Here is a 22,685-nt window from a genome sequence, read left to right as displayed (position 1 = left end):
ATATAAAATTCTCAAGAGGCAGGTCAAGTGGTCTGGTATTCCAATCTCTTTCAGAATTTTACACAGTTTATTGTGATCCACACAGTCAAAGGCTTTGGCATAGTCAATAAAGCAGAAGTAGATGTTTTTCTGAAACTCTCTTGCTTTTTCCATGATCCAGTGGATGTTGGCAATTTGATCTCTGGTTCCTCTGCCTTTTCTAAAACCAGCTTGAACATCTGGAAGTTCACGGTTCACGTATTGCTGAAGCCTGGCTTGGAGAATTTTGAGCATTACTTTACTAGCGTGTCAGATGAGTGCAATTGTGCAGTAGTTTGAGCATTCTTTGGCATTGCCTTTCTTTGGGATTGGAATGAAAACTGATCTTCTCCAGTCCTGTGGCCACTGCTGAGTATTCCAAATTTGTTGGCATATTGAGTGTAGCACTTTCACAGCATCATCTTCCAGGATTTGAAATAGCTCAACTGGAATTCCATCACCTCCACTAGCTTTGTTCGTAGTGATGCTTCCTAAGGCCCACTTGACTTCACATTCCTGAATGGTCTAGTGGTTTTCCCTACTTTTTTCAATTTCAGTCTGAATTTGGCAATAAGGAGTTCATGATCTGAGCCACAGTCAGCTCCTGGTCTTGTTTTTATTGACTGTATAGAGCTTCTCCATCTTTGGCTGCAAGAATATAATCAATCTGTTTTCAGTGTTGACCATCTGGTGATGTCCATGTGTAGAGTCTTTTCTTGTGTTTTTGGAAGAGGGTGTTTGCAATGACCAGTGCATTTTCTTGGAAAAACTCTATTAGTCTTTGCCCTGCTTCATTCTGTATTCCAAGGCCAAATTTGCCTGTTACTCCAGGTGTTTCTTGACTTCCTACTTTTGCATTCCAGTCCCCTATAATGAAAAGACATCTTTTTTGGGTGTTAGTTTTAAAAGGTCTTGTAGGTCTTCATAGAACCGTTCAACTTCAGCTTCTTTGCCAACAAAGGTCCGTCTAGTCAAGGCTATGGTTTTTCCAGTGGTCATGTATGGATGTGAGAGTTGGACTGTGAAGAAAGCTGAGCGCCGAAGAATTGATGCTTTTGAACTGTGGTGTTGGAGAAGACTCTTGAGAGTCCCTTGGACTGCAAGGAGATCCAACCAGTCCATTCTGAAAGAGATCAGCCCTGGGATTTCTTTGGAAGGAATGATGCTAAAGCTGAAACTCTAGTATTTTGGCCACCTCATGCGAAGAGTTAACTCATTGGAAAAGACTCTGATGCTGTGAGGGATAGGGGGCAGGAGAAGAAGGGGACAACAGAGGATGAGATGGCTGGATGGCATCAGTGACTCGATGGATATGAGTCTGAGTGAACTCCGGGAGTTGGTGATGGACAGGGAAGCCTGGCATGCTGCAATTCATGGGGTTGCAAAGAGTTGGACATGACTGAGTGACTGAACTGACTTCACATTCCAGGATGTCTGGCTCTAGGTGAGTGAAAACACCATCGTGATTATCTGGGTCGTGAAGATCTTTTTTGTACAGTTCTTCTGTGTATTCTTGCCACCCCTTCTTAATATCCTCTGCTTCTGTTAGGTCTATACCATTTCTGTCCTTTATCGAGCCCATCTTTTCAGCATAGTTGCCTCTTGTTGACCTTTCTTTGATTTGGCCATATCTTCTCCCTCCTGCCTCTCATTACTCATTACTTGCGTTTCACCTTTCAAGTTGATTTTTTATAGTGATTCAAAAAAAATAAGTGTATTTTGTTTATTTGATTTTTTTCATCATATTGGTCCCATCTAAAATTGGCTTTTGGGTTCAAGAAGTTCAGATAAATACTCTAAAAAATTTGCAAGAATAAATAACTAATGTCAAATATATATGTAGTTTTGGCTTCTTTGGTGGTCAGACAGTGAAGAATCTGCCTGCAATGTGAGAGACCTGGATTCTATCCCTGGGTCAGGAAGATACCCTGGAGAAAGGTATGGCTATCCATTCCAGTACTCTTGCCTGGAAAATTCCATGGACAGAGGAGCCTGGTGAGCTACAGTCCATGGGATTGCAGAATTGGACATGACTGAGCGACCAACACTAACTAAATACATATGAAAGTTATATCTTTATGGTTCAGTCTTCTTACACAAGATACATCAAAGTTTAAGACCCTTGCGGTGAAAAAAAAAAAATCACACAGTAACAAAGTACATATTTTAAGAAAGATTTACATTCAGACTTTTAAAGCTATCTTCTGAAATAAACTCTGTTCACTAATTATGGTTGGTTAGCACATGGGCTTCCCTGGTGTCTCAGCAGTAAAAGAATCTTCCTGCAATGCAAGAGACACAGGTTTGATCCCTGGGTAGGGAAGACTCCCTGGAGAAGCAAATGACAGCCCACTCAAGTGTTCTTGCCTGGGAAATCCCACGGACAGAGGAGCCTGTTTGGCTACAGTCCATGGGGTTTCAAAGACTTGGACACGACTGAGCCACTGAGTACAGCACTTTCCTCCTATCAAGTGTATAGTAAAGTAAGGTCATGGCTTTCTTGGTCAGTGATTTCAGGTTATTTCTTGGTTTGGCTAATTTTGCAGTCTTTACCACTTTCGAATTAGTGTTTAAAACTTCCAGTTTTTAATCGCTGACAAATATTCTCAAATTTAAGATCATGATGCTTTTAAATAAATGAAAATAATAAGTGCCAAATCACACACACATATGCAGAGAACAATTTTCTGTGCTTTTGCATTATCAGGGAATTCAATGGTGAGAAACAGAAGTAAGTGTATTTTGTTTTGTAAATCCTGTGTGATCAACAAAACATTCAATTGAATACAACTTGTAGGATCAAACAGCTACTTGTTGTTGCTTTTATATGATGTGCCAACAAAAATTTTTAGAGTACAAGCTGAAATTTATATACATTTTTACTTCCAAGGTAATGGATGATGGGTTGTCATGTCCCCTGCTGCTGCTGCTAAGTTGCTTCAGTCGTGTCCGACTCCCAGCGACCCCATGGACTAAATAGCCTACCAGGCTCCTCCGTCCATGGGATTTTCCAGGCAAGAGTACTGGAGTGGGGTGCCATTGGCTTCTCCAAATGTCCCCTGAGACATCATCATATAGCCTTGGTAATATCTGCACCACAGTTTGAGAAATAAGGTCTCAGTACACTATACAAAGTCCCTGATCCTCCTTTCATACTTCATTGTTCATTCTCTGCTTTCTGGATCCAGATTTGAGATTTTTATTATTGTAGTAGAGGCCACAGAGGGAGCGGGCTAAGAGCATGGTCTGCAGAGCCAGACCATTTGGGTGAGAATCTGAGGCATGCCGTTCTCATGGTCTTGAACAAACTCCTTAAATTTCTGAGCCTTGGTTTCTTTAGCTATAATGTGAAGATAATAATTACATACCTCATAGGATTAGTATGAGAATAAAATGAGTTAGTATATCCTAAGTGCTTGGAACAGTCCCTTCTTAAAAAGACTATGAGAGGGTCAGGTGTTAATTCCCCTAGTGATCTAAATGACATTTCTTCCCCAAACCATTGTCCTTGGCTGTGACTCTTCTGGGATTCCTGTGTGGCACTGGACCCCAGGAAGGTGCTTCTCACACCTTGCTTACCAGGTCAACGGGAACGGGGTCCCCTGTGTTTTCCTGATCACTCTGAATTGTAACTGCCTGTCGATTTGTCTCCTGAGCAGAGTAAGGGCGATGCAATATCATATGGAGTCTTGTTTACCCTTGCCTTTCCAGGGCATAGCCCAGAGACCTGCATGTTCCACCAACTCATGAAATGATAGTTGTTGTTGCTGTTTATTCACTCAGTCATGTCCCACTCTTTGCGACTCTATGGACTGCAGCACACCAAACTTCCCTGTCTTTCACTAACACCCGGAGTTTGCTCAAACTCATGTCCATTGAGTCAGTGATACCATCCAACCATCTCATCCTCTGTTGCCCCCTTCTCCTTTCTTTCTCAGCATCAGGGTCTTTTCCAATGAGTCCACTTTTGGCATCAGGTGACCAAAGTATTGGAGCTTTAGCATCAGTCCTTCCAATGAATATTCAGGACTGATTTCCTTTAGGATTGACTTGTTTGATCTCCTTGCTATCCACGGGACTCTCAAGAGTCTTCTCCAGCATCAGAGTTTGAAAGCATCAATTCTTAGCCACTCAGCCTTCTTTATGGTCCAATTCTCACATACATACATGACTACTTATAAAATCATAGTTTGACTATACAGACCTTTGTTGGCAAAATGATGTTTCTGCTTTTTAACATGCTGTCTAGGTTTGTCATAGCTTGCCTTCTAAGGAGCTAACATTTGTTAATTTCATGGCTGCAGTCACCAACCTCAGTGATTTCAGAGCCCAAGAAACTAGACTGTCACTCTTTCCACTTTTTTCCCTTCTATTTTGCCATGAAGTGATGGGACCGGATGCCATGATCTTAGTTGTTCAAATGTTGAGTTTTAAATCTGCTTTTTCACTCTCCTCTTTCACCTTCATCAAGAGGCACTTTAGTACCTCTTCACTTGCTGCCATTAGGGTAGTATCATCTGCATATCTGGAGAAGGCGATGGCACCCCACTCCAGTACTCTTGCCTGGAAAATCCCATGGACAGAGGAGCCTGGTAGGCTGCAGTCCATGGGGTTGCGAAGAGTCGGACACGACTGAGCGACTTCACTTTGACTTTTCACTTTCATGCATTGGAGAAGGAAATGGCAACCCACTCCAGTGTTCTTGCCTGGAGAATCCCAGGGATGGGGGAGCCTGGTGGGCTGCCGTCTATGGGGTCACACAGAGTCGGACACGACTGAAGCGACTTAGCAGCAGTAGCAGCATCTGCATATCTGAGTAGCAAAAGCATATTGATATTTCTCCCAGCAGTCTTGATTCCAGCTTGAGCTTCATCCAGTCCAGCATTTCACATGATGTATTCTGCATATAAGTTAAATAAGCAGGGTGACAATATATAGCCTTGACATACTCCTTTTTCAATTTGGAACCAGTCCATTGTTCCATGTCTGGTTCTGTTGCTTCTTGACCTGCATACAGGTTTCTCAGACAGGGAAAGTGGTCTTCTAGTCTCATCTCTTTAAAATTTTTCCACAGTTTCTTGTGATCCATACAGTAAAAGCTTTAGCATAGTCAGCGAAGCAGAAGTTTTTCTGGAATTCCCTTTTTCTGTGATCCAACGGATATTAGCAATTTGATCCCTAGTTCCTCTGCCTTTTCTAAATCTAGCTTGAACATCTGGAAGTTCTCAGTTCATGTACTGTTGAAACCTAGCTTAAAGGATTTGGAGCATTACCTTGCTAGCATTTGAAATGAGGGCAATTGTGTGATAGTTTGAACATTCTTTGGTATAGCTCTTCTTTGTGATTGGAATGAACACTGATCTTTTCCAGTCCTGTGATCACTGCTGAGTTTTCCAAATTTGCTGGCATATTGAGTACAGCACTTTAACAGCATCATCTTTCGGGATTTGAAATACCTCAGCTGGAATGCCATCACCTCCCACTAGATTTGTTTGTAGTAATGCTTCCTAAGGTCCACTTGACTTCACACTCCAGGATATCTGGCTCTAAGTCAGTGATCACACCACTGTGGTTATCCATGTCACTAAGATCCTTTTTGTACAGTTCTTCTGTGTATTCTTGCCACCTCTTCTTAATATATTCTGCTTCTGTTAGGTCATACCATTTTTGTTCTTTATTGTGCCCATTTTTGCATGAAATGTTCTCTTGGTATTTCTAATTTTCTTGAATAGATCTCTAGTCTTTCCCATTCTATTGTTTTCCTCTATTTCTTTGCACTGTTCACTTAAGAAGGCTTTCTTATCTCTCCTGCTATTCTTTGGAACTCTGCATTCAGATGGGTGTATCTTTCCTGTTCTTTGCCTTTTGCTTCTCTCCTTTTCTCAGCTTTGTATTTCTCAGACAACCACTTTGCCTTGTTGCATTTCTTTTTCTGGGTTAATGCATCTTGTTTAGTCACTATGTCATTTCTGACTCTTTTTGTGACCCCACGGAATGTAGCCCACCAGGCTCCTCTGTCCATGGGATTTTCCAGGGAAGAATACAAGAGTGGGTAGCCATTTACTTCTCCAGGGTATCTTCCCCACCCAGTGGCAGAACCCACAACTCCTCATTGGCAGGCAGATTCTTTACCACTGAGCCACCAGGGAAGCCCCTAATGCATCTTAGGAACAGTGAAGGAAGTCCCAAAAGGAAACAGTATTCCTTTTAGATAACACCAGATGAAAGATGGATTTTCAAGGTTACCGTGGGAATAGATAATGGGTCAAACTGATGGATCCTCTGGAAGATTCATTTTCTCTTCCTCGACTTGTAGGCCTTGACCACACCAAACTCACCCACACCCATCCAGTGTCCGCTGGAGAATTGTTCACACTTGTCTTCTTCTATGACCTTAGTCGTCCCCTGGGGTTGGCTGACACATTACACCTCCTCTGGATAGTGCCATATTCTTGAGGCCGGCAGTTCCTACTAGCAGAGGGGTTGTGGGCTTCTGGTTCTTTGGGCTAAGGAGGTGCTGTTGGTGTTTTGGATCTCTAAGAAGAAAGGATGGAGCCTCTGAGAGGCAGACAGATTAGATTATAGCCCACCTCGGATTATAAACAGTGTGCAGCTGTATAAGATATCTCCCAAGAAGCCTGACTCAGGAAGGGGTAGGATTTGAAAAACTGCCAGGCAAGGCTGACCTCTGTTCTAACTAAATATGTGGTACAGTAGCAAGCACCCAGCTTCCGGAGGGACACCCTTTGTCAAGGCCTCAGACTCACATGAGCAGGTACTTCTGAGAAGCTCAGCCTCTGCTGAAGGGCCTGGGAAAAGGGAGCTCGGAGTTCCCCTAAGAGGAAGCAGTCCCCATGTTGGGCCTCTCCAGGATCTGGAGGTCTGCTCTGTGCTTCCCACACACAAGGGAGGCTTGAAGGGCGATTCCATGCTTAAAAAATAGTTCCTCTTTCCATTTCTTTAAAGTCAAGAGGTCTCAGTTATTGTACCCAGGAGCAACTTATTTCTTAAAGGTAACCAATGATCAGTCAAGGGATTAGACTAGAACCTACACATTGGTGGCCATGTTTTATACTAATTTCATCAAGGACTTGGTGTCTAAGGTTTTTCTTTCCATGGGGAACTTGGTTGTTGTTGTTCGGTCCCTAAATCACGTTTTACTCTCTGCAACCCCGTAGACTGCAGAACGCCAGGCTCCCCTGTCCTCCACTATCTCTCTGAGTTTACTCAGATTCATGTCCATTGAATCAGTGATGCCATCTAATCATCCATTCTCTGCCTCCCACTTCTCCTTTTGCCTTCAATCTTTCCCAGCATCAGGGTCTTTTCCAATGCAGAAATGCTGGCAGGGGTGACACTGTTAGTATTGGGTCCTTTTGTCCGTTAGGCTCACTTCTTTCTAGTCAAACCCCTATTCTTCTGTGTAGCCCGCCCTGAATCTCTGCACTGGAAAAGGATCAGGGGAACTGAGGGCTTCCCTGATAGTTCAGTTCGTAAAGAATCTGCCTGCCATGTAGGAGACCCTGGTTCGATTCCTGGGTCAGGAAGATCCCCTGGAGAAGGGAAAGGCTACCCACTCCAGTATTCTGGCCTGGAGAATTCCATGAACTGTATAGTCCATGGGGTCACAAAGAGTCAGACATGACTGAGCGACTTTCACTTTCACAGGGGAACTGATGTGAGAGGAGAGCATGTGGAGAGTGGGGACTGGACTGGCTGCTGGGCATCCCATTAGCCAAAGCCTGCCCTCAGAGCACACTGTGAGGAGTCCCCCCTTCCCATTCTCCCGCCCAGGAAGGTCTCTGCTCTCCTGAGCCTGGGAGATATTTGGGAGCATATTCTTGGCTCACTTTTCACAAGCGGTGATCAACACTGGATTTCTTCCTCCTATTCTAGTAGAAGGGAGGGAAGATGGCTGTCTTGGGAATGAGCTAGCCGCTTTTTTAAGTTTTATGAGATGACATGAAAGCGCTTGCTCTGAGTAGCAGAAGCCTTGAGTTACCACGCTACTTTGCTTTCAGCATCCTCTATCATCAGGTGTTCTGGGAGCCAGATGTCAGAGCTGAATAGATGGAAAGTTTCCACGAAACAACTATTCTCTGTGGGCAACACAACCCCTATCACTGTAAAGACCTCCTGTAAGTTATACTTGATGTTTTAACAGGTCAGGCTTGATTGTCTACCTGCTCTAATCCAGATGTTGTAGACTCAGTGAATCCATTCACAAATTTGGGCTCAGCTCAAAGGTCACACAGAATAAGAAATGAGAAAATTTTAGTGAACTGAGAAGGCAATGGCACCCCACTCCAGTACTCTTGCCTGGAAAATCCCTTGGATGGAGGAGCCTGGTGGGCTGTAGTCCATGGGGTCGTGAAGAGTCAGACACGATTGAGCAACTTCACTTTCACTTTTCACTTTCATGCATTGGAGAAGGAAATGGCAACCCACTCCAGCGTTCTTGCCTGAAGAATCCCAGGGACGGGGGAGCCTGGTGGGCTGCCGTCTTTGGGGTCGCACAGGGTCGGACATGACTGAAGCAACTTAGCAGCAGCAGCAGAGCTGAATTTGGGTCCTTTCTTCTGTTAGGACTTTGGGGATTTGAATACAAAAGGCAAACAAGAGTGACTTAAAAGCCTTTGCAATATTCCAAGAGGTATCTGACATACATTTATTTCAGGCCTAGGCTGGAGAATGAACTGATTGACTTTTTGTACTTTTAATTTGCCTTGGAACTGAATTGAGTCAGGGGACCTCAATTTATGTCCAATCTGTGCTGTGTAACTCTAGATAATTCACTTACCCTCTCTGAGCCACAAGGAGTTCTTGTGAGACTCAAATGGGATCATGTCTGTGAAATCCCTTTGTCAAATATTATAAAAGCCAAATACTAGGACTGTTATTATTAAAGTAATTAATGTGTAATATATGCATGAAGGAATTTTCATCAGAAACTAGAGGTAGAAAAAGATCAAGTCCCCACATATTCTGGTCAACTTGAATCAAGCTGTAATTTAAATCTACATTGGTAAATAACTAGGGACCATAATATTGAAATATCTTATAATTTTAAAAACAACCATACATGCGATATGACACCCTGTGATACTAGAAGGAGCACAGGACTTAAGAATTGCAAGTCAACATGATTTCAGGAAACCCCAGGTCTCACAAGAACTGGAAAGCCACTCACGTTTTCTGTTCTCCATTGCTCTCCCTAGGACCACCTGATTTCCTGTCTCCTCCTCTCCCTGCCTAGCTCCTCCATTCTCCCTTCAGTGGGCAGGCTTTCACTCCCAGGTTTTTCAGTGGTGATACCCGTAACCTTTACTCACAAGTCCCCATAGTATGCAATCTGAAATCTTCTCTACACCACCACTCCTCAACACCATCCAAGTGACATGTACTTGGGATGGACATTCTGATCTGCTCAGCCCAGGTCAGATGGCCACCAGTCCCAAAGACTGTGGCTCTAGGTGAGAAGTCATGTGATCACCAAGGCTATATCTTGCAGATGGACAAGTAGCATCTTTCAGAAGAGGATGAGTGGGGCTAGAAGGAAATAAAGGGCTCCTCTACAAACTCCACTGGTGATGCCACTGGCCTCTCCATTCTTGGAAGCTCTGTTGGCTAAATCACAGTTGAGCACTTCATTATTTCATTTCCCCTTTCCCAGTCAATCTGTAAAGTCCTCAGGACAAGAGCCATGGGTTATTCTATTCTGTAATCACCAGAACTAGGCTGGACCCACTATAGGTACACAATGAAGCCTTCTTGGTTGGTATAAAGTAACTGTCAGCTTTTACATGCATACAGAAGTTCACAGTATACATATAACATTCTTATATATCAATTCATTTGAACCCAGTATAGTCCTGAATTATTATTACCCTCACTTTACAAATGAGACACAAGCAAGGCACAAGGAAAATATTCCAGAGACATGTTTGGACATCACATACATATATATTATATATGCGTACAAACAATGGCAGTGGGTGAGATGTCCCGGTGTCTGTATGCAGAGTGAAAAGAGTCAATAGATCTCAAGTCTGAGAAACACTTAACATTTGATGATGAGTTAAATAGGAGGAAGGGGAACTGAGTCCATAGGAGACATAGAAGAAGCAGCCAGGAGGAAGGAGGAAAACTGGCATAGGTGGTGGTTTATAGGAACCATGGGAAAAAGCTTCTCAAAACTGGAGTGATCAACAGGGTCATGCTTTCAAGAGGCCAAGGGAGATAAGAACTGCAGGATGCCCTTGGCAGTTGCAGCAGGAAGATCATCAGTGACTTTGTCCAGCAGTGTCAGGATAGCAGGAGGGAAGGAAGTCAAATATCAGTGGGATGGATGGGAAGGCAGAGGGCATTTGAGAAGGAGGAATAGCCAACTCCTTTAACAAGCGTGGCCGTGAAAGGTGCAGAGGAGACAGTACAACTGAGGATGAGGGTTGAATGGATATTTAGTTTTGTAAAGATGGGGGAAGTAAGAACTCCTGAACTGTGGTGTTGGAGAAGACTCTTGAGAGTCCCTTGGACTGCAAGGAGATCCAACCAGTCCATTCTGAAGGAGATCAGCCCTGGGATTTCTTTGGAAGGAATGATGCTAAAGCTGAAACTCCAGTACTTTGGCCACCTCATGTGAAGAGTTGACTCATTGGAAAAGACTCTGATGCTGGGAGGGATTGAGGGCAGGAGGAGAAGGGGACAACAGAGGATGAGATGGCTGGATGGCATCACTGACTCGATGGACGTGAGTCTGAGTGAACTCTGGGAGTTGGTGATGGACAGGGAGGCCTGGCGTGCTATGATTCATGGGGTCGCAAAGAGTCAGACATGACTGAGCGACTGAACTGAACTGAACATCTAAAGGAGCCAGAAGAGAAGGAGGGTTGAGAAAATGCCTGGGAGAGGGCATAATGGTGGAACAAGGGCCTAAGGTATGCAGATGACACCACCCTTATGAGAGAAAGTGAAGAGGAACTAAAAAGCCTCTTGATGAAAGTGAAAGAGGAGAGTGAAAAAGATGGCTTAAAGCTCAACATTCAGAAAACTAAGATTGTGGCATCTAGTCCCATCACCTCATGGGAAATAGATGGGGAAACAGTGGAAACAGTGTCAGACTTTATTTTGGGGGGCTCCAAAATCACTGCAGATGGTGATTGCAGCCATGATATTAAAAGACGCTTATGCCTTGGAAGAAAAGTTATGACCAACCTAGATAGCATATTCAAAAGCAGAGACATTACTTTGCCAACAAAGGTCCGTCTAGTCAAGGCTATGGTTTTTCCAGTGGTCATGTATGGATGTAAGAGTTGGACTGTGAAGAAGGCTGAGCGCCGAAGAATTGATACTTTTGAACTGTGGTGTTGGAGAAGACTCTTGAGAGTCCCTTGGACTGCAAGGAGATCCAACCAGTCCATTCTGAAGGAGATCAGCCCTGGGTGTTCATTGGAAGGACTGATGCTAAAGCTGAAACTCCAATACTTTGGCCACCTCATGCGAACAGTTGACTCATTGGAAAAGACTGATGCTGGGAGTGATTAGGGGCAGGAGGAGAAGGGGACGACAGAGGATGAGATAGCTGGATGGTATCACCAACTCGATGGACATGAATTTGGGTGAACTCCGGGAGTTGGTGATGGACAGGGAGGCCTGGTGTGCTGCAATTCATGGGGTCGCAGAGTCAGACACGACTGAGCGACTGAACTGAACTGAAGGGCCCAAGGACGAGAAGCGGGAAACTGTAGGCTGTGGTGGAATATCTCAGTTTAACAGCAAGCAAGGAAGAAAGGGCCTGGGAAAAGGGAGACACACAGGCTGGTAAGCCTGCTGGACGGCTGTAGGTACTAGAGAATTTTTGCTCTTTTCTTTCTGGATAAATGAGAAGGACATCTCTTAAGAGTAAGGGAGGTGATGGCTCAGGTGAATAGAGATGATTTGCCTTTGTTTCTTTGTTTTTCTTAAGCTTCAGTAAGTTTTATTTATCTTGTTGAAGTATAGTTGATTTACAGTGTTGTGTTAATTTCAGGTTTATAGCACAGTGATTCAGTTATGTACACACACATATATATAATTTAGATTCTTTTTCCTTATAAAATTTTATAAAATCTTGAGTGGAGTTCCCTTTGCTATATAGTAGGTCCTTGTTGATTATCTATTTTATATATAGTGGTGTGTATAGGTTAATCCCAGTTTGTTTATCTTCCACCTCCCCCTTTGGTAACTATACATTTTCTATGTTTGTGGGTCTATTTCTGTTTTGTAAAAAAAAAAAGAAAAATTCAGTTTTGTTATTTTTTAGATTCCACATATATGTAATATCATATGATATTTGTCTTTCTCTGACTTTACTCAGTATGATAATTTCTAGATCCATCCATATTGCTGTAAATGTCATTATTTCATTCTTTTTTATGGCTGAGTAACAATCCATTGTATATATATACCACATTTTCTTTATCAATGGACATTTAGGTTGCTTTCATGTCTTGGCTATTGTAAATAGTGCTGCAATGAACATTTGGGTGTTTAAATTAGCATTTTCTCTGGATATATGTCCAGGTATGGGTTTGCTGGGTAATATGGTGGCTCTATTTTTAGTTTTTTTTTTTAATTTTTATAGTTGATTTACAATGTTGTGTTAGTTTTAGGGGTACAGCAAAGTGAATCAGTTATACATACATCCACTCTCTTTTAGACTGTTTCCCATATAGGCCATTACAGAGTTTTGAGTAGAGCTTCCTATGCTATACAGTATGTCCTAATTAGTTATCTAGTGTGTCTATATCAATCCTAATCTCCTAATTTATCCCTTCCATCCTTGCACTCTGATAACCGTACGTTTCTTTTCTACATCTGTAACTCTATTTCTATTTTGTAGGCAAGTGCCCACTGCCATCCAATAGTTTAGTTTCTACTCATGTATTCATTCACTCATCCATTCATTCAACAATTGTGAACGAATGGCTACATAGCAGGTCATGGGAAATGAGCTGGAAATACCAAGGTAAAACCACCCTGGGCATTGGGTAGGCACAGGCTGCAGAGGAATATGAACTTCACCTGACCTGTAATAGGACAGGCCCAGAAGCCTTGGCCCCTGGACTCTGCACATTGACAAAGTGAGCCACAGAGTTATATTCTAATTCATCTGATTATTGGGCATAAACACATTTCATGGTCCATGGGGTAACAATCTTTCTTTCTCCACCCCTAGAGAATCTAAATCTCTCTTCAACCATATGGTTTGAGTTTCTGGCATAACTCCCTGTGGACCACCCCCTCTCCCCCTTTAGAAGGGACTGCTAATTATTCCCTAATATCCACATCCTTTTCCTCCATGGTAAGAAAATTTAATAAGGCCCATGTCTACCCAGCTAAAGGATGCTTTAACCTGGCCCCTTTGTGAGTAGGTAGGGCTACCTGACAAAGTTCTGACCAGGTGAATGTGGAGGAAAGGATGTGGGTCATTTCTAGGTTGGTCCTTAAAGGGAAGGGCCGTGGCCTGTTTTTCCCGTTTCCCCTTTTGCTGGCTGGAAGGAGGACAAGTGGTGGTTGGCTAATTTAGATGCTGCACAGGAGGGAGCATGGAGCAATAGCACAGAAAGAGCCTGCCCTCCTTGTGAAGTTCTTCATTCACTACCCAGGACTTCGTGTGTGTGCATGCTATCGTGTCCAACTCTTTGCGACCCCGTGGACTGTAGCCCACCAGGCTCCTCTCTTCATGGAATTTCCCAGGCAAGAGTACTGGAGTGGGTTGCCATTTCCTACTCTAGGGGATCTTCCCAACCCAGGAATCAAACTTACATCTCTTGCATCTCTTGCTTTGGCAGGTAGGTTCTTTACAGGCTAACCCAGGACTTGAGCCACAGCTGGACATCCATGTGGGGTCAGCAAGGCCTTGGCAGAGGGGAGCTGGAGGATGGGTGTGGGGTGGGTCCAGAGTGCAGTTCCATTTGGGACCTTGGTGCTCAGGAGTCCTTGAAGCTGCAGGTTGGGAGTTTCAGCAGAAGAGCTAGGTTCTTCACACACACACACAATCTCATTCAGCCCTTACCCCAGGCTTATGGAATATGTATTATCATCTTTATTCTGTAGACTGTAAACTCAAGAGGGGCAAACAGGGATGACCAAACATGCATCTCTTGAGCCACATGCTGGGGCACGCATGTCTGCAGAGTGCTCAGCTCTGTTCTTTTTCTCTCATCATGAGGTTTCTTCTTGCTCCTATGAGGGCCCCAGGCTACCGGGAGCTCAGATACTTTATCAGCCCTGTGGCTTAGCAGGAGTGAGAGCTCCACCTTCCTGTACAGACCACAACATCCTGTGGCCATGTGTCCATCACACACTGACGCCTTGGAGCCCCTCCATGTACAGTGTTGATAGGGCCAAGGGGGGTAGGGCACAAACAGAAATGCCTCCAGGCCAAGAACCCTTTACCACGGGAGCCAGGTGCTATAAATTTCCCTAAATGCATGGCCCTTCTCCCCACGTGCACATCTGGAATGCCATATAACCCCTTTCCCTCTCCAGCCTCCCCCTCTCCACAATGATAACTTCCTGGAGCATTTTAATGACTTGCCATTATAAATAATATACTCTACCCTTTCTTGTTTAAAAAAAAAAAAAAAAGCTAGAGGTTTCTGCAAAACCAGCAAATTATTCCAAATCATAATTTCATCGAAAACACTGGGAAAAAAAAAAAAAACAAAACTTCATACCCTGAGGTAGGAAAGGTTTGGGAGATTTATGTCTTTCCTTGAATACACAGATTTATAACAGCGGATAATGTACATTCATTTCATCCATATTTATACCTGAATTGATGCGGAGTCTGGTATCCATTACTTTAATCTATGTAACTTGATCATCAGAAATCTGAACCATAATTTTAACACGTATTACAAAGAGTTTCTTTTGGGCTTAAAGGAAAATGACGGCAGAGAAGAAAAGCCATTAAGAGCCAGCTGCAGTCGCTTACTCGTGCTGCACTTCCTTCTGCAAAAGTGTGGGTCCCCTGCCCTGTTCCCTGTCTCTTACCTACCTGCACACATATCCACTCCCATGTTGAGTTCCCAGCACTCACTGTACCATGACTGGAGGGGAGAGAAAGAAGCATGCGCGGGGCGATTAGGGGGAAATTCATGTAAATAAATCTCTGATGGCACGGCCAGCTCAGGGCTCGCACGGAGGCAGTGGTAATGGGCTGGTAGTAGCCTCTGGTCACTTAGGAGAAGTGAAAAAATGCAAGGTCTGATCAAAGCGTCCCTCTGACAGACAGTGGAAATTAAACCCAGATACCAGTGCTCAAACAGCATTGCACATGTGAGCATGGCACTCAGCACATGGTTCCTGTCCAACTTCTGAGCATCAAACACTGGCCTGGCTTAAATACCAAATGCCTGTCCCGGGACTAAAGCCGAATAGTGGATTTTTTGAGAGATCTGGGCCCCAGGATTATAGTGGGCAGAAGATGAGTAAAACAAGAGCCTGGGACTTCACTGTATCAGAGGATGTTCACAAGTCACCATTCCTAGGATTTCCCAAAGTCAGGAAAGCACCTTGAGGGCAGATCTTTTGGTCTGTTTTGCTTACTAGTATGTTTCAGGGCTGGCATTTAGTAGGTGCCTGACAAATATTTGTTGAACGAAAGGCTTTCATTACAGACCATTCAGAGTTATAAACTGCAGGTGAGTCTATACAGTACAACAGCAAAAGATGAGACCTAGAGCATTTTATGAAATCACTTTTAGGAACGTGATTAGCAGGGAGTAATATGCAATTAAATTTATTATTTTGCATTCTTTTGTTTTCCAAATGATCTTCCATTTTTTTATTATATGTATGTCTCATAATGTTTCATATTTCAGAAATACTTTGAGATTTTAAAGCACGATGTCATTTAATATTCATAGCAATCTTGTGACATAGTTATAACTAATACCATTCCCATTTCACAGATGAGGAAGTTGATAAGCAGAGTTTCCATAAGCTGCCTTGAGCTACCAGATAGTCACAGGAAGCACTAGGCTGTGAGCATCGCATCCTCCGATTCCTGGCCCATGTTTTCTTTTTTAGACTCTACATACACCACAGTGGAGTGGCATAAAAAGGGAACATTAGGAGTGGCTGGAGGCAGCTGATCTGGCCCCAATTAGAACCCAGGAAGAGACTGCCAACCCACAAATCACTAGAGCTGCTAAGTGCATTTCTCTAGAGCCTTCTGAGGATGGTTTTAGATTTGACTATGCCTCAAGGGAACAAATTCCAGCTGTCTGATCCTTGAAGTCAGACAGGTCAATAGTTTGGCTTCATGTTTCACTGGTGAAAACAAGTTGCTTTTTTTTTTTTTTTTTAAGGAAAACTATGCTCTATAAAGGGGATTAATGGAGCTTTTGCTTTATTGGTTTTTAGCTTTTTACTGTAAGAATGTATATATGTGTGTGTGTGTGCATATATGCATACATATGCATATGTACATACACACATATACATCTAACATATATATGTATATATATATGAAGTCTCTAAAAACTACAACCAAAATAAATAATTATTTGCTTTTAGGGGGAGAAGACTTCTAAGTCTTCTGTAGACTTCCAAGACTTCCAAGTCTTCTATAACCTGTCCTGTAGACCAGCAGTCCCCAACCTTTTTGGCACCAGGGATTGGTTTTGTGGAAGATGATTTTTCCATGGATGGGGGAAGGGGGATGGTTTCAAGATGGTCCAAGTGCATTACATTTATTGGGCACCTCATTTCTAGTATTATTACCTCAGTTCCACCTCAGATCATCAGGCATTAGATCCCGGAGGTTGGGGACCCCCTCTCTAGACAACTGGGCTTCTCGAGAGAGCCCCAGGAAACGGGGAGAGTGCTAAGTCTTCACATTCCACACTGCAGGCACTGTTAGAAGCATGCAGGGAAGTTCTTAACAGGCAGCCCTGCTATATCCAGATCATCGCTCCTGTTTGTAGAAAAGGACACCGAGGGTCAGAGAAGTTGTGTCTTGTATGAGGTTCCACAGGCAGTGAGTGAACAGGTTATGATCTGAGCCAAGACCTAAGTAACCTCACAACCCACACTCTGTCCAGTCTGTGCTCACCATTAACACATTTGTATCAGTTGCAAATTCTGAATCCTGAACAATGGCAAGAAACTTTCCTTAGCTACTACACTTAGACAACTTCTTCAAATTTTTTTCTCTTTTCTCCCCAACCAGATGTAAGATTTCCCTCCCTGGCTGTTGTTGTCCAGTCACTAAGTTGTGTCTGACTCTTTGCGACTCCATGTACTGCAACACACCAAGCTTCCCTGTTCTTTACTATCTCCCAGAGTCAGTGATGCCATCCAACCATCTCACCCTCTGTTGCCCGCTTCCCCTGCCTTCCATCTTTCCCAGCATCAGGATCTTTCCCAATGAGTTGGCTCTGCGCATATGGTAGCCAAAGTACTGGAGCGTCAGCTTCAGCATCAGTCCTTTCAGTGAATTGGAATCCTTCCAATAAATTCAGTCCTTCAGAGTTGATTTCCTGGTTTGATCTCCTTGCTATTATCCAAGGGACTCTGAGGAGTCTTCTCCAGTACCACAGTTTGAAAGCGTCAGTTCTTCAGGGCTCAGACTTCTTTATGATCCAACAATATGACTACTGGAAAAACCATAGTTTTGACTATACGGACCTTTGTTGGCAAAGTGATGTCTCTGCTTTTTAATATGCTGTCTAGGCTTGTTATAGATTTTCTTCCAAGGAGCAAACATCTTTTCCCCTCTCTTGAGCCCCATATTATTATTTGATTTGAAATTCATGGAAAACTTGCACATTCATTGTACTTGACTGGGGCACTCATCCTAGGAGACTGACCCAGCAGCTACTGCCTCTCACTCCAATGCTGCTAAACAGATGAACTGAACTAAGAAAGATCAGTAAACCATCCAGATCAAACTGTGAGCCCAAACTCAACAGGCACTAGTTCTGTGGCCCAAACTCTGGCTTCAGGACCTTGGTCTCAAGAACCACACTCTTTTCCACTTCCTGCAGTTTAAAGCAGGACAGAATGTGCTACATTTCTCTTAATCATTTTCGTGTGACTCTTATGGACTAATGAGGCTTCCCTGGTGGCTCAGACAGTAAAGCGTCTGCCTGCAGTGAGGGAGACCTGGGTTCAATCCCTGAGGTGGGAAGATCCCGTGGAGAAGGAAATGGCAATCCACTCCAGTACTCTTGCCTGGAAAATTCCATGGACTGAGAGGCTCCTCAGAGCCTGGTAGGCTACAGTCCATGGGGTCGCAAAGAGTCGGACACAACTGAGCAACTTCACTTTTTACTTTACTTTTACAGACTAATTAAACAGCAGATACTCAGTGCTGGACATCTGCCGTGTGCCCAGAACTCAGCTGGGGAGTCAGATTATGGAGAACCCTGAGCCACACAGCCCCCACCCTTGAGGGATTAATGATGGGATGAACGTTGGAGCTGGGAAGTGTGGCTGAAAACACATGTGTTATTTGTGCATGGGCTGGCGCATTGCACTCTTAAGTGTCAGTAAAGCTTACCAGGTTTCCTAGGTCTCCATATTCTCTTTAGGCTTGGTTCAGAGTTCAGTGTTCAGCAGGCCAGAGCCCCTGCACAAGGCTGTGCCCATCCCTACTGGGACGGATATCTGGCCCAGCCACAGCCCTGAGGCCCTTAGCTCACTTTCTGCCTAGTCAATCACTCTCCTGTATTCTTGCTCCCACTGCATATCCACTATATTCTTCCATTCCATTCACTGGATTTGAACTTGACCTGTAGTACTATATCATTTTTCATTTACTAAGTCATGATTGGAGGCCAGGAACTACGAAGATCCTTTATGTTTGTTCCCTCTAATTTCCACAGCAACTATGGGAAAGAGGAGATTCACTATAGTTCAGTCACTCAGTCGTGTCCAACTCTTTGGGACCCCATGGATTGCAGCACGCCAGGCCGCCCTATCACCAATATCCAGAGTTTATACAAACTCATGTCCACTGAGTCAGTGATGCCATAAAACCATCTCATCTTCTGTCGTCCCCTTCTCCTCCTGACTTCAACCCTTCCCAGCATCAGGGTCTTTTCCAATGAGTCAGTTCTTCGCATCAGGTAGCCAAATTATTGGACTTTCAGCTTTAGCATCAGTCCTTCCAATGAATATTCAGGACTGATTTCTTCTAGGATGGACTAGTTAGATTTCCTTGCTGTCCAAGGGACTCTCAAGAGTCTTCTCCAACACCACCGTTCAAACCCATCAATTCTTAGGTGCTCAGATTTGTTTATGGTCCAACTCTCACATCCATACATGACTACTGGAAAAACCATAGCCTTGACTAGATGGACATTTGTTGGCAAAGTCATGTCTCTGCATTTTAATATTCTGTCTAGGTTGGGCATAACTTTTCTTCCAAGAAGCAAGTATCTTTTAATTTCATGGCTGCAGTCACCATCTGCAGTGATTTTGGAACCCTGAAAATAGAGTCTCTCACTGTTTTAAATGTTTCCCCATCTATTTGCCATGAAGTGATGAGGCTGGATGCCATGATCTTAGTTTTCTGAATATTAAGTTTTAAGCCACATTTTCCACTCTCCTCTTTCGTTTTCATTAAGAGGCTCTTTAGTTCTTTGCTTTCTGCTATAAATGTGGCATTTTCTGCATATCTAGGTAATTGATATTTCTCCTGGCAATGTTGATTCCAACTTCTGCCTCATTTCTCATGAGGTACTCTGCATATAAGTTAAATAAACAGGGTGACAATATAGAACCTTGACATACTCCTTTTCCTATTTGGAACCAGTCTGTTATTGCATGTCAAGTTTGAACTGTTGCTTCTTGAACTGCATACAGATTTCTCAGGAGGCAGGTAAGGTGGTCTGGTATTCCCATCACTTTAATAATTTTCCAGTTTGTTGTGATCCACACAGTCAAAGGCTTTGGAATAGTCAATAAAGCAGAAGTAGATGTTCTTTCTGGACCTGTCTTGCTTTTTTGATGATTCAACAGTTGTTGGCAATTTGATGTCTGGTTCCTCTGCCTTTTCTAAATCCAGCTTGAACATCTGGAAGTTCATGGTTCATGTATGTTGAAGACATGTTGGAGAATTTTGAGCATTACTTTGCTAACCTGTGAGATGAGTGCAATTGTGCAGTGGTTTGAGCATTCTTTGGCATTGCCTTTCTTTGGGATTGGAATGAAAACTGACCTTTTCCAGTCCTGTGACCTCTGCTGAGTTTTCCAAATTTACTGGCATATTGAGTGCAGCCCTCTCACAGCATCATCTTTTAGGATTTGAAATAGCTCAACTGGAATTCCATCACCTCCACCTGCTTTGTTCATAGTGATGCTTCCTCAGGCCCACTTGACTTCAGATTCCAGGATGTCTGGCTCTAGGTGAGTGATCACACCATCATGATTATCTGGGTCATGAAGATCTTTTTAGTATAGTTCTTCTGTGTATTCTTGCCACCTCTTCTTAATATCTTCTGCTTCTGTTAGGTCCATTCCATTTCTGTACTTTATTGTGCCCATCTTTGCATGAAAATTTCCTTTGGTATCTCTAATTTTCTGGAAGAGATCTCTAGTCTTTCCCATTCCATTGTTTTCCTCTATTTCTTTGCATTGATCGCTGAGGAAGGCTTTCTTATCTCCCCTTGCTATTCTTTGGAACTCTGCATTCAAATGGGTATATCTTTCCTTTTCTCCTTTGCCTTTTGCTTCTCTTGTTTTCATAGCTATTTGTAAGGCCTCCTCAGACAACCATTTCTCCTTTTTGCATTTCTTTTTCTTGGGGATGGTCTTGAGCACTGCCTCCTGTACATTGTCACGAACCTCCATCCATAGTTCTTCAGGCATTCTGTCTATCAGATCTAATCCCTTGAATCTATTTGTCACTTCAACTGTATAATTGTAAGGGATTTGATTTACATCATACCTGAATGGTCTAGTGGTTTTCCCTACTTTCTTCACTTTAAGTCTGAATTTTGCAATAAGGAGTTCATGATCTGAGCCACAGCCAGCTCCAAGTCTTGTTTTTGCCAACGGTATAGAGCTTTTCCATCTTTGGCTGCAAAGAATATATAATCAATCTTATTTCTGTATTGACCATCTGGTGATGTCCATGTGTAAAGTCTTCTCTTGTCTTGTTGAAAGAGGGTATTTGCTGTGACAAGTGCGTTCTCTTGGCAAAACTCTAATAGCCTTTGCCCTGCTTCATTCCATATTCCAAGGCCAAATTTGCCTATTACTCCAGGTATTTCTTGACTTCCTATCCTACTTTTGCATTCCAGTCACCTATAATGAAAAGGACATCTCTTTTGGGTGTTAGTTCTAGAAGGTCTTGAAGGTCTTCATAGAACCGTTCAACTTCAGCTTCTTCAGCATTACTGGCTGGAGCATAGACTCAGATCACTGTGATATTGAATGGTTTGCCTTGGAAATGAACAGAGATCATTCTGTTGTTTTTTGAGATTGCATCCAAGTATTGCGTTCTGGAGTCTGTTGTTGACTATGAGGCCTACTCCATTTCTTCTAAGGGATTCTTGCCCACAGTGGTAGATATAATGGTCATCTGAGTTAAATTCACCCATTCCAGTCCATTTTAGTTTGCTGATTCCTAAAATGTTGACGTTCACTCTTGCCATCTCCTGTTTGGTCACTTTCAATTTGCCTTGATTCATGGACCTAACATTCCAGGTTCCTATGCAATATTGCTCTTTACAGTATCGGACTTTATTTCCATCACCAGTCACATCTACAACTAGGTATTGTTTTTACTTTGGCTCCATCTCTTCATTCTTTCTGAAGTTATTTCTTCACTGTTTCCAGTAGAATATTGGGCACCTAACTGACCTGGGGAATTCATCTCTCAGTGTCCTATCTTTTTGCCTTTTCATACTCTTCATGGGGTTCTCAAGGCAAGAATACTGAAGTGGTTTGCCATTCCCATCTCCAGTGGACTACGTTTTATCAGAACTCTCCATCATGACCCATCCATCTTGGGTGGCCCTAGATGGCATGCCTCATGGTTTCACTGAATTAGACAAGGTTGTGGTCCATGTGATCAGTTTGATAGTTTTCTGGGGTTGTAGTTTCATTCTATCTGCGCTCTGATGGATAATGACAGAGGTTTATGGAAGCTTCCTGATACAAGAGACTGACTGAGGGGGAAACTGAGTCTTGTTCTGATGGGCGGAATGCAAAAAAAAAGGAAGTCAAGAGATACCTAGAGTAATAGGCAAATTTGGCTTTGGAGTAGAGAATGAAGCAGGGCAAAAGCTAAGAGAGTTTTGCCAAGAGAATGCACTGTTCATAGTAAACACCCTCTTCCAACAACAAAAGAGAAGACTCTACACATGGCCTTCACCAAATGGTCAATATCGAAATCAGACTGATTATATTCTTTGCAGCCAAAGATGGATAAGCTCTATACCGTCAGCAAAAACAAGACTTGCAGCTGATTGTGGCTCAGATCATGAACTCCTTATTGCAAAATTCAGACTAAAATTGAGGAAAGTAGGGACAACCACTAGACCATTCAGTTTAGTTCAGTCGCTCAGTCGTGTCCGACTCTTTTGACCCCATGAACCTCAGCACACCAGGCCTCCCTGTCCATCACCAACTCCTGGAGTCTACCCAAACCTAGGTCCATCGAGTCA

This window comes from Bubalus kerabau, chromosome 4 (assembly GCF_029407905.1).
Source record: "Bubalus kerabau isolate K-KA32 ecotype Philippines breed swamp buffalo chromosome 4, PCC_UOA_SB_1v2, whole genome shotgun sequence".
NCBI classification, from domain to species: Eukaryota; Metazoa; Chordata; class Mammalia; order Artiodactyla; family Bovidae; genus Bubalus; species Bubalus kerabau.
This window is presented reverse-complemented; position numbering follows the sequence as displayed.